The sequence below is a fragment of the Zalophus californianus genome, chromosome 9, assembly GCF_009762305.2.
Source record: "Zalophus californianus isolate mZalCal1 chromosome 9, mZalCal1.pri.v2, whole genome shotgun sequence".
NCBI lineage: Eukaryota > Metazoa > Chordata > Mammalia > Carnivora > Otariidae > Zalophus > Zalophus californianus.
In genome coordinates, this window is record NC_045603.1 from 7,510,026 (window position 1) to 7,522,654 (window position 12,629).

Genomic DNA, 12,629 nt, shown 5'->3' on the forward strand with positions numbered 1-12,629 from the left:
GCTGTTAAAGTTACAAATAAAACATACAACATACTGCTTTAACACTATTTCTGTATGTAGTGTATGTTCACAGATATGCACCTAAGAGGACATACCCTGATCTGCTATTACTCCTGGAGGAGGTGGTAAGTTTAGGAAAGTTCTGGCAGAAAAGAAAGATTTTAGCTTTATCAAGAGTGTTCAGGGGCACCTGGCTGGCTGGCTCAGTCGGTGAAGCATGCCTCCTGGGTTCCAAGTTTGAGCCCCCTGTTGGGTGTAGACGTTACTTAAAGAAAAAAAAGGGGCGCCTGGGTGGCTCAGTTGGTTAAGCGGCTGCCTTCGGCTCAGGTCATAACCGCAGGGTCCTGGGATCGAGCCCCGCATCGGGCTCCCTGCTCGGCGGGGAGCCTGCTTCTCCCTCTCCCTCTGCCTGCCTCTCTGCCTACTTGTTCTCTCTCTGTATCTCTCTGCCAAATAAATAAATAAATAAATAAAAATCTTTAACAAAAAAAAAAGAAAAAGCGTTCAAATATTTATAAGAATGTAAAAAAAAGCATTCAAATGTTTATAAGAATGTCCTCATTGTTGGGGCGCCTGGGTGGTTCAGTCGTTAAGCATCTGCCTTAGGCTCAGGTCATGATCTTGGGGTCCTGGGATTGAGCCCCCACACTGGGCTCCCTACTCAGTGGGGAGTCTGTTTGTCCCCCTCAGTCTCCTCTCCACCCTCCCACCCCCTGCTCCTGCACTCACACGCTCTCTCAAATAAATAAAATCTTTAGGAAAAAAAGAATGTCCTCATTGCTGTTTTTATGATTATAAATACACATATTATTGCACATGTTTTTAACCTGGATTGTAAAAATTTAAAAACATTGGAAGGAAATACACCAAAATGTTAACAGTAGTTATCTCTGGGTAAAAGGGGGGTATTGCCACAAATAATTATAGGCAACTTTTTTTAAAAAAGATTTTATTTATTTGACAGAGAGAGACACAGCAAGAGAGGGAACACAAGCAGGTGGAGTGGGAGAGGGAGAAGCAGGCCCCCCACGGAGCAGGGAGCCCAATGCGGGGCTCGATCCCAGGACCCTGGGATCACGACCCGAGCTGAAGGCAGATGCCTAACGACTGAGCCACCCAGATGCCCCAACTTTTTTTTTTTTTTAAAGACTTTTATTTATTTATTTGACAGAGAGACACAGCGAGAGAGGGAACACAAGCTGGGGGAGTAGGAGAGGGAGAAGCAGGCTTCCCACAGAGCAGGGAGCCCAATGCAGGGCTCGATCCCAGGGATCATGATCTGAGCCGAAGGCAGACACCTAACAACTGAGCCACCCAGGTGCCCCTAATTATAGGTAACTTCTATGATATTCTCTATACCTCTGTATTTTCCAAGTTTCCTACAATGGGTAATTTCCTACAATGGGTAATTCATAAACAAGAAAAAAGTTAAGAAATTAATTTTACCTTAAAAACAGATATTACTGAGTCCTATAATATGCCAACAACTGTGGTTGGGGGTCGAGTAGTCTGGACCAGTGTTAAAAAAGGATGATGATTTGTGGGCATATTAAAAAAAAAACAACCTACTAAGAAAGATTTTGTTTTTATTTCCTAAATCCAAAAGTAAAACATACTCAGTGCTCAGTTCCACCTGGCCCCGGGACCCAGAAACATTCCTGAGATCACTCCTAAGGCCTACCAACCCAGATGTCGCAACAACTAGGAAACAGAAAAATTGTTTCCCATACCTGGAGCCCAAGTCTCAGGTCTTGTGAAACTCTCATGGGTACATACCAGACCCTCATCTAGAAGGGGTACTTTCACTAAGCCCTCACCCTCCACTTCCTCTGGAACAAAGGAGCCTAGAGCAAAGCTGAGCAGAAACCTCTCTTGGGCAACCTCCCTAAGCCCCTGATTCAACAGGATGGGGCCAGGAAGCTCAGTTTCTTCCAGAAAGCCTATTCCACTCCTGGACAGTTCTAATACTTTCCAACTGCAACAAATGCTTCTTATACTGAACTGAAACATGCCTCAGTCACATCAGAATACAGATTCCAGCACCAGAGACTCTGCCCCCAATAAGCTGTGTAACCTCGTGCAGCCGTATTTAGCATCTAAACATCACCTTCTCTAAGTGGGGATAGCCTTCCCAGGCCGCAGTGAGGGCTCAGAGAGCACCTACAGGAAGCACCCAGTCCAGTGCCTGACACACGACAGGCCTCACTTCCTAGCCCTGCCCTTTGGAACCAGATCAAATGAGCCTAGTCACTCTTCCACACTTCAGCCTTTCAAATCCTTGAAAACTCGAATCGTGTCTTCAGCAGTCTAAGCATCCACACAGCATTTCCTCTGCTACAAAACAACGCCCTAATTTTACACTGGGTGGGAGTCTCCCATAGTAGCCAGATGCCCACAGATCTGTTTTGGAGTAAACAGCTGTTAGCTGCCACCCTGCTCCGTGCCAGCTACTCTGCTAAACCTTGATGTACGAGCTCAGCCTCCCTAACTGCGCTGAAGATGCAGAGGCCCAGAGACAGGAAATGACCTGCCCAAGGTCACACAGCTGGGAACCTACAGAGCCCATGGTCTTCTCATGGTGCTCCAGAAGGTGTCTCCCAGCCTCTGCTCTGGCCCAACAGCCAGGCGGGCTCAGCCCTCAATGGGGGGCTCTTGGTCCCAACCGCTGAACTGAAGTGTCTTTGGTGGAGTCTGGCTCCTGGGTCCTGGTAGTGCCCCCTCCCTTACTGGATGAGATCCAATCTCCAGGGCTCCAAGGGAGTAAGGGAGACTCTGCTGATCCTGCATTTATTGACACAGAACAAATTCTGAAGGAGGAAACATACCCAAAGTGGACCCCACTGGGGAGCCTGGTAAGAAATGAAAAGAAATGAAATAAAACTATGCCAGACAAGATCACAAAGGTTATCTTATGTCACCTTCCCAACAAGTGTGCCAAGTAGAATTGTTACAGGTCAGCTTGTCCCTTGTACAGAGAGAAAATGGAGACTCAGGCAGATGAGAAAGTAAATTCCACTAAACTGTAAGCCCCCTGAAGGCAGAAAACCTGTCTAGTCACGTTACCATGCATACTCAGAGCCTAGAACAATGTCTGACACACAGAAGTTCAAGAAATACTTGGTGATGGAAAAGATGAAGGCAGAGCCATAATTTGAAACCAAGCCTCTCCATCATGCTTTCAAATTCACATTTTGAGTGCCTCTAGCAGATGTGCTGAGCTGGCCGCGCCCGTTCTCGGAGGCAAAGCATATGGAAAGGGGATCCACCCTGTGGCATGTTGTGTGCACACCCACTCGAAACTCTGGCCTTCCCAACTGGCCAAGGTCAGACATGTTACTCTCTTTCCAAAGGACACAAGTCTTCCCTTGGGACCACTTGTATAGCGAGAACAGTCCAAACCAAAGAGACTGACATATTCTCAGGCAAGAGGCCAGCCTGACCTTTGGTCCACCCTGTGAGACACGGCACATAGCAGCACTGCCTTGGAACCACGTGTCGCTGAGCACCAGAACTTGGAGCAAGCCAAGAAGCAGAAGTGGCTGAGCTCTCCCAATAGCCTGCGCTCCTGGAAGAGGCCTGGTCTCTTGAGGTAGCTGCTTCAGCAAGACAAAAAGCAGCCACCAGCCCTACACGGACCTGTCGAGTGCCATTTTGGAAACACTCCAACCCGTGCCAAGTCAAAGAAAGGGTATCCACTCTGGAGCTGGGTGGATCTGGCTTACAATCTCAGCTCCCCTAGCCACAGGACCTCAGACAAGATTTTCACCTCTCTGAGCCTCAGTTTCCTGTTCTATAAAATGGGGGTAAAAGAGCAGATATTTTTGTGAGGATTACAAAGAATGTATTGCTTGTAAATGCAGAGAAAAAAACCATCTACAATGATAAAACACAAAATTCCCATCAGTGTTTGCCCTTGTGGACTGGAATGTAGAGAAAGAGTTTTTATGAATACACTACATTCTTTAAGGAAAAAATGTAAGAAAAGCACAGAGCTCATTCTGGATTCCTGACAGGCATTCAATAAATACTCAGTTCTCCTGGGAGGATACGTTGCCTGTGTATTACAGAAAGGACTAAGAAAGGGTGCTGTTTCCCACCATGTCCTCTACCCCCTTCCTCGCTCACAAAGACCAGGGACCCCAGAGCAGGTCCCAGGCACCAGGGTGGCACATTACCAAACTGAAATGGTACTGAAAAGGTCTCATCTATTCTCTCATGCTGCCTGGGCATGCCGTCCAACCTGTGCCCAGAGGTGGGGGAACGCGTACTTATTTCACCAGCAGGATGACTTCAGGGTCTCCCTAGGGTAAGGCCCCTATTCCTCTGACCATGACCCTCAGCAGCCTTCAGGCTCATAGCTGTTAGCTTGGAGCTGCCCCGCTGTTCCCAGCAGGGAAGCCTCAGGCAGGCTCTGGCTTGGTGGGCCACAAGGAATGCCTGTCAGTCAGCAATGTCCTAAGAAAAAGCATCTTCCCACACCTCTGCTGCTTGGAACAATTCTCTCCCACCCCTGGGAGGCGAAGCCTGGCACCTCTCCCAAGAATCCAAAGCTAAACAATTCTCTCCCACCAGGAGGCAATCAGCTAGCCTGGTTGCTATGCAACTGGCAGGCACAAAAGGTGATGCAGTCCTTGTCAGAGGCTTGGGAAAGTGGCAGGGAGCTGGGTCTCTCCAAGTCAGCCTCTAAATGGGCTCCGAGAGAGAGAGAGAGAGAGAGAGAGAGAGAGAGAGAGAGAGAGAGAGAGTGTGTGTGTGTGTGTGTGTGTGTGTGTGTGTTCTTTAAGGAATTGCTTGATATATTCACTCATCTGCCTACTTGTCCTTTGCTGCTGGTGTGTGTGTGTGTGTGTGTGTGTGTGTGTTCTTTAAGGAATTGCTTGATATATTCACTCATCTGCCTACTTGTCTTTTGCTGCTGGTGTCAGTGGCAGAGACTCCAGGCACACTGTGAACTGCATACAAATCCTGAGCCCTATTCTGGCCCCCAGGGCAAAGCACTGCACTAACACACTTAGGAAGGACATCTTTTGCAAGCTCAATAGGCTGCCTGTGAGGCTAACCCACAGCTCAGGCAAGGAATAAAGCTGCCTCTGTGGGACTCACCCCTCTAGCCTCTCCCTCTCAAGTCTGGCTGGTATTTGGGGCAGAAGGCAATCAAGGCCCCAAATAAACATACATCTAAACAGGGCAGGGAGCTAACTGAACTGTGTCCCCTACATCCAGCCTACTCCACAGAGGTCTACTTCCTACTCTCTACCCTCAGGGAAAGTACTCTGGGGAAACAGTGTGGTAGAGTGGTAAAAACCCTGGGTTCTGCAATCAAACAAATCTGCATTCAAAACCTGGCCCTGCTGGGGCGCCTGGGTGGCTCAGTCGTTAAGCATCTGCCTTCAGCTCGGGTTGCGATCCCAGGGTCCTGGGATCGAGCCCCGCATCGGGCTCCCTGCTCGGCTGGGAGTCTGCTTCTCCCTCTCCCACTCCCCCGCTTGCATTTCGTCTCTCGCTCTTGCTGTCTTTCAAATAAATAAATAAAATATTATTTAAAAAAAAAAAAAAAAAACCTGGCCCTGCTGCGTGCTAGCTGTGACCTCAGACAAGCCATTTAGCCTCTCTGGTTCTCAGGTGTTGTGAAGGGCAAATGAGGCAGTCTTTGTAAAATAAGACCTAGTTCAGTGACTGGTATCTCTAATGGCAGCGATGGTGTGGCACAGACTAAACAAGTCCCCAGGACACCCAAGTCCCACGATGGCCCAGCACACCCATTCCCTCCTTGCTTCAGCCCAGGGTGTTGTATAGTTAAGAAGTGACTTCCTGGGCGCCTGGGTGGCTCAGTTGGTTAGGCGACTGCCTTCGGCTCGGGTCATGATCCTAGAGTCCCGGGATCGAGTCCCGCATCGGGCTCCCTGCTCAGCAGGGAGTCTGCTTCTCCCTCTGCCCCTCTTCCCTCTCGTACTCTCTCTCTCTCATTCTCTCTCTCTCTCAAATAAATAAATAAAATCTTTAAAAAAAAGATTTAAAAAAAAAAAAAAAAAAGAAGTGACTTCCTCCTCGCCAGCGTATAAGCTCTTCCCCAGGCAGGGCCCTTGTCTTAAACCAGCTCCACAGCTCTCTCAATGAACAATAAGAACACCACAAATGTCCAGCAGAAGGTGAAGGAATCCAGCTACGCAGCACCAAGGTGTGGGGGATTAGAGGGGCTTCTGAGACCTCTTCGGTTCCTCCTGCAACTGGCCCCAGAATTCAAGCTCCCAATCAGAAGCTGTCCCAGTCTCTGCAGGATGGAAGCAGAAATACTCCCACTGGGCCCAACTTCCCCCAGGACCCAGGCTTTGATGATGAAAATAGTACAGATGTGGGGCACCTGGGTGGCTAGAATCGGCTCAGGTCACGATCCCAGGGTCCTGGGATCGAGCCGCACACTGAGCTCCCTGCTCGGCGGGGAGCCTGCCTCTCCCTCTGCCCCGCCCCTACCCCACTCGTGCTCCCACGCTTGCTCTTGCTCTCAAGTAAATAAAATCTTTTTTAAGATTTTATTTATTTGACAGAGAGAAATACAGCGAGAGGGAACACAAGCAGGGGGAGTGGGAGAGGGAGAAGCAGGCTTCCCGCGGAGCAGGGAGCCCGATGCGGGGCTCAGTACCAGAACCCGGGGATCATGACCTGAGCCGAAGGCAGATGCTTAACAAATAAGGCACCCAGGCGTCCTGTAAATAAAATCTTTAAAGAAAAAATAGTACAAATGTAATTCTAAAGCTCATTTTCCCAATGTTGCCCTTCAACTTAGAGAATAAAATCAGGAAGCCAACAGATTCATTTCTGCCTCTTCTCCCAACTCTTAACAGCAGCACCTGAAAGGTTTTCCTGAACTACTACATACCGGAAGTCCATGGAGATTAAGGGAGGAACAAAGAGTTTCCCTAGAGCCAGGCTTTTTTTTTTTTTTTTAATATTTTATTTATCTGTCAAAGAGAGAGAGAGAGCGCGCGCACATAAGCAGGGGGAGTGGGAGAGGGAGAAGCAGGCTTCCCGCTGAGCAAAGAGCCCAACGCGGGACTCGATCCCAGGACCCTGGGATCACGACCTGAGTCAAAGGCAGATGCTTAATGAGCCAATCTTTTTTAAACCTGAGAGCTCAGGGGTGCCATTCACCAAGGGCCTGTACCTGCACCAGATTTGCCCTGGGTGCTTTACACACACAGTCCTACTTAATACTCACAACTACCCTGAGAGGCAGAAAGTACTAAGCCCATCTTACAGATGAGGACACTGAGGCTCTAGAATGTTAACTATGTTATCCATGGCCTCACAGCAAAGGCAGAATTCCAGACCCAGCTCCAAAACTGGTGCCCTTTCCTTTGATCCAAGTTTTGCAGAATGAACCCAAGAAAAGCATTACCCATGCCTTTTGGAACCCCCCCAAAATAAAGAAGAGCATCTATGGGTTCATTGAGAAACAATGGAAAAAATCTGCCCCTATTCTCAATGTTAGAAAGGGCTTATTCCTTAAAATAATAATAATAATAAACCTTTTAAAGGGCCTATTCCTACAATAACATTAAAAACTATTCACAAATTTTTACAGTGTATTAGAGCTTAAAGAACTCTTCAAATATTATTAGCCTTCAGAACCCTTAATGGGAGGGTAGCAATTAATAGTCATGTTTTGCAAATGTGTAACCTGAGGGCCACAGAGGGCTGAAACCTTGCTTGAAGCCACAGATCAGGATAAGGATAGCTAAGTCCAAGGCAGAGGAAGTCTCTCTCAGGGTCGATATTCTTTGCGCTTTTTAAAGAATACAAGCAGCCTTCCCATAGTCCCTCCCGTCCTGCATACTGAGAGGCCCAAGGCCTACCACTGCCTTCCAAACCAGGTACAAGAAAAAACAAGTGTGTCAAACAAAGCTGGAGCCAAGGAAGACAGACCGCTCAAGCATCAACACTCAGTACTGACCAGATGGCCCTCTGGGAGGCACCAGGTACCAGAAAAAGGCCACAGACAGAAAGACCAGGGCTCATTTCGGAAATGATGTTCATACTCAAGTGAGGGACCCCTGGGCAAGACACCTGACCCCATCCAGCTTCCTCACCTATGAAATACAGGTACTTGTTGAGAGTTGATGCAAGAATCAAGAATTTATGAACAAACTTTGGCCATGTTACAAGTACTATGCAAAACACATTACCAAATTCAAGTTCACCCATCCCTCAGTTGCTTAGGCCACAAACCTAGGAGTCATCTTTAATTATTCCCTATCCCTCACACTCCACGTCCAACCCATCTGCCTCCAAAATATCTCCACTACCAGAACCCTAGTCCCAGACACCATCACCACTCCCTGGATGATTCCAACAGCCCCCACTGGTCTCGCTACCTCCTCATCTGTCCCACTGTGGTTCATCATCCATGCAGCAACCCGAATGATTTTCTTCAACCATAAATCAGATCCTGTCACTCCCTGGCTTAAAACCTTCCAGCGGGGAGGGCTGGGGGACAAAACCTTCCAGGGGATTTTCATTCCACTTGGGGTAAACCCAAGCCTACATAACCCTGGCCCCCACCTCTTGCTCAGACTTCCCTCTCAACCCTCAGCCACCCTGGCCTTATTTTTCTGTTTTTAAAGATATCATTTTTAAGGGTGCCCGCGTGGCTCAGTTGGTTAAGTGTCTGCCTTCGGCTCAGGTCATGATCCCAGGGTCCCAGGATCGAGCCCCACATCACTTCTCCCTCTCCCTCCCACTCCCCCGCTTGTGCATTCTCTCTCTGTGTCAAGTAAATAAAATATTTGGGGGGGGGAAGATTGTATTTTAAAGTAATCTCTCCACCCAGCACGGGGCTTGAACCCACAACCCTGAGATCAAGAGTTACACACTCCACCAACTAAGCCAGCCGGGCCTTATTTCTTATCTTCAACACACTAAGTTCACACCTACATCAGGTGCTTTTGCACATGCTGCTCCTACTTGAAATCTCTCCTCCCAAAACACTGAAGGGCTGGGGCGCCTGGGTGGCTCAGGCGGTTAAGTGTCTGCCTTCAGCTCTCAGGTCATGATCTCGGGGTCCTGGGATTGAGCACCATGGTGGGCTCCCTGCTCAGTGGGGAGTCTACTTCTCCCTCTCCCTCTGCCCCTTCCCCCACCTGCTCGTGCTCTCTAATAAATAAATATATTTTTTAAAAAATACTGAAAGGCTGCTTTCTTAGCAATTAAGTATCAGCTCAAATATCTCCTCTTCTGAAGGGCCGTCCCTAACCACCCCAGTTAAAGCCATTTCACATACATCCCCACACTTACCCTCTCTACCACAGGATCCTACTTTACCTTCCTCGTAACACTTAGTAGCTACAATGTTGTCCACTTCTTTATTTTGTTTGCCCAGAACTACAATATAAGATCCACTATTCTTGTTTACTGTTGCACTCTCGCAGGGTCTAGAACAGTGTTAGGCATATAGCAAAGCATTCAATGAACATTCTGGAAACAGCTAGTTCAAATGGCAACAATGTGCTCCCCTAGTTCTCAAGATGACTCTACTCCCTCTGCCCAAATTTTAGATTGGAAGTTTGTTTACTCATGCGTTCAATCATTCATTCATTTACTCAACTCCAGTCAACAGCTGACTATAGGGTACCCAAGACGGTACAGTGACGTGCAATCAGAAGGACCCATTTCCTAATTCCCAAGGTGGTGGTGGTTGTTGTTTTAATATGGCACTTTATAGAGAACTTCTGCCAAATTTGTCAGACTCCTTTGTAGTTAAAGGCCATCTCGGATTTACATGTGAGGTTACAGGACTTCCCCAAGGTCACATGAGAACTCAGCAACCCAGTACCTCAAGGCAAAACCAAAGACCTAAGAAAAATATTTGCAAGTTTATTTATTATTTATTATATTATTTATCTACCATCCAGAGTCATGTGCACACAAATAAAAAATAAATACCAAAGGGTAAATGGGACTTTTCAAAATTTTGACTACCATTTTTTTCACTGTTTCTAACCTTACAAGCTGATGGTGGGCACTGTTAAACAGTGGAACACTTTCAACTTAAGGAGATCTGTTCTCAGGTTATGAAGCATTAACTGTACCCTGGTTGATAGGCTGAGTCTTGATGCCAAAGAGAAGCAGTATAGTGCAGGTGCTAGGACCTCAGACTCTGGAATCAAAAAGGTATAGATTCAAATCACACCTGCTAACGACTAGTGATAAGGCCCTAGGCAGGTTTATTTCATGTTACTTAATTTAATTATACTTAACTATACAGCACTTACAAGGTATAGACAGGCTTCTAAATAGTTTGCAACTGTAATACAGTAATTAAATAGGCCAGATGTACTATCATTATCTGTATCTTACAGGTGAGGGAAGAGGCAGAGAGAGGTCAAGTAATCTTCCCAGTCACAGCTGGGGAATATTAGAGTCAGCTTTCAAGTCAAGATAGTGTTATGCCAGAATCCAGGTTCTTAACCCTCATACTGTGTTCCTTCTCTAATCCTGTTTGTCTATTAGAGCTACGAGGTCTGCCCTATCTCACAGGATCATGTGGGATTACTGGCACACAGCAAGGCAAACATTAGCTACTCTTCATGGCAGTAGTAATTGTCATCATTCTATTACTGACCTTCACCTTCGGTCCAGCCAAGGGTAGAAGAAAAATATTTTGGCTGAGAAAGACTTCCAAGGCCCTCTGCAGTAAAACACATTAGAATATAGTACAAATTCCACGAAAATGGGACCTGTCTGCTTTGCTCATCATTGTATTCAAAGCGAGTGGTGGTTATTCAATAAATATGCAGTGAATGAGGTAGGAATAAACTGAACACATGGACAGGGTTCTGCAGCCATGACAACTACAGTAGTACCATCACTTCTCAAATCTAGCTAAATACAAAAGAGGTAAATTTACAAGGTTCTCAGAGGACAGTGTTAGCTGTCCATTACTTAAGACAGCCTGGCTATTGGGAGGCAGTGTAGTATACTGCTACTCATTCATCTTAACTGAATGAACAAACAAGGATACCTGGATTTTAATCCTCACTCTGCTACTGGAAGTCACCCAGGCTCCCAAGGTCTTATATTATCCATCTATAAAAAAGGAAGTTGGACTACACGATGATCATAAATATATTCCGTTTTCTTATCACTTCATAACAATGTGAATGGAAGCCTATTACCAAGTGCTCAATAAGCATTTATCAATGAAGATCATCCCAAACTGACAGATGAGGAAACTAGAATTCAAAAGTAATTTGCTCAAGGTCACAGGGTCAGGAAAGAATATGAACTATGGCCCAGATCTCTTTCTATACTAGTCTAACACTAATGCTTTCCAAAACCCCTTTTCAGTTCAAAAATACTGTAATATTAGTCCTCTCTTCCAAGATCACCAAATCTGCAATCGTTTAACATCAAATATATTGTCTGACTTCACTACATCATGGGACAGCAGGATCAGGAAAAAACAACTACCTTTCTTTCTACATTATTAACCTAGAAAATCAAGAATTCTAAAGAGACGGGTACCTGGATGGCTCAGTCGTTAAGTGTCTGCCTTGAGGCTCAGGTCCTGAGGATCAAGCCCCGCATCGGGCTCCCTGCTCTGCGGGAAGCCTGCTTCTCCCTCTCCCACTCCCCCTGCTTGTGTTCCCTCTCTCGCCATGTCTGTCAAATAAATATTTTTTTTAAAAAATGAAATCATTTGTCTTAAACACTTACGATCTCTCAATTCCGGGCAAAGTTAAGGGGTTTGCCCTAATTTTCTCTTTAGAATTTTTTTTTTTTTTAAGATTTTATTTATTGGGTGCCTGGGTGGCTCAGTTGGTTAAGCGACTGCCTTCAGCTCAGGTCATGATCCTGGAGTCCCGGGATCGAGTCCCGCATTGGGCTCCCTGCTCGGCAGGGAGTCTGCTTCTTCCTCTGACCCTCCCCCCTCTCATGTGCTCTCTCTCTCTCTCTCATTCTCTCTCTCAAATAAATAAATAAAAAATAATCAAATAAATTAAAAAAGAAAAACCCTCTTTAAAAAAAAAAAAGATTTTATTTATTTGACCAAGAGAGGCACAGCGAGAGAGGGAACACAAGCTGGGGGAGTGGGAGAGGGAGAAGCGAAGCAGGCTTCCCGCCAAGCAGGGAGCCGGATGCGGGGCTCAATCCCAGGACTCCGGGATCACGACCTGAGCGGAAGGCAATGCTTCCTGAGAGTATAGCACATAACTTCTTTAATTTTATAATCAAAGCTATGCCACTTGATTCAAAGCAGATTCACGAAGTTAAATGTAAAAGGTTGTTAGAGAATGTCTACTTCATTGCTTATTAACGAAATACATGCTTGAAGCACCTGGGGGGCTCAGTTGGTTAAGCGACTGCCTTCCACTCGGGTCATGATCTCAGGATCCTGGGATCCAGCCTGGAGTCTGACGCACCTCAGGCCCCCTGCTCAACGGGAGGCCTGCTTCTCCCTCTCCCACTCCCCCTGCTTGTGTTCCCTCTCTCGCTGTCTCTGTCAAATAAATAAAATCTTAAAAAAAAAATACATGCTTGACATTGAAACCTTACATATAAAACCTCCCTAGTGTTGTTAAGTTAGGAGTGAAGAAAACCATCGGCCATCACAGTCAATTTAATAGATGGTT

At 46.5% G+C, this 12,629-nt stretch overlaps 1 protein-coding gene across 1 annotated transcript in view; it reads right to left on the reverse strand.

Moving 5' to 3' along the window:
- The window catches only part of ACO2 (aconitase 2), a 55,809-nt gene that overhangs the window by 41,856 nt on the left and 1,324 nt on the right, over positions 1-12,629 (reverse strand). The gene's annotated exons all lie outside the window — the stretch shown is intronic.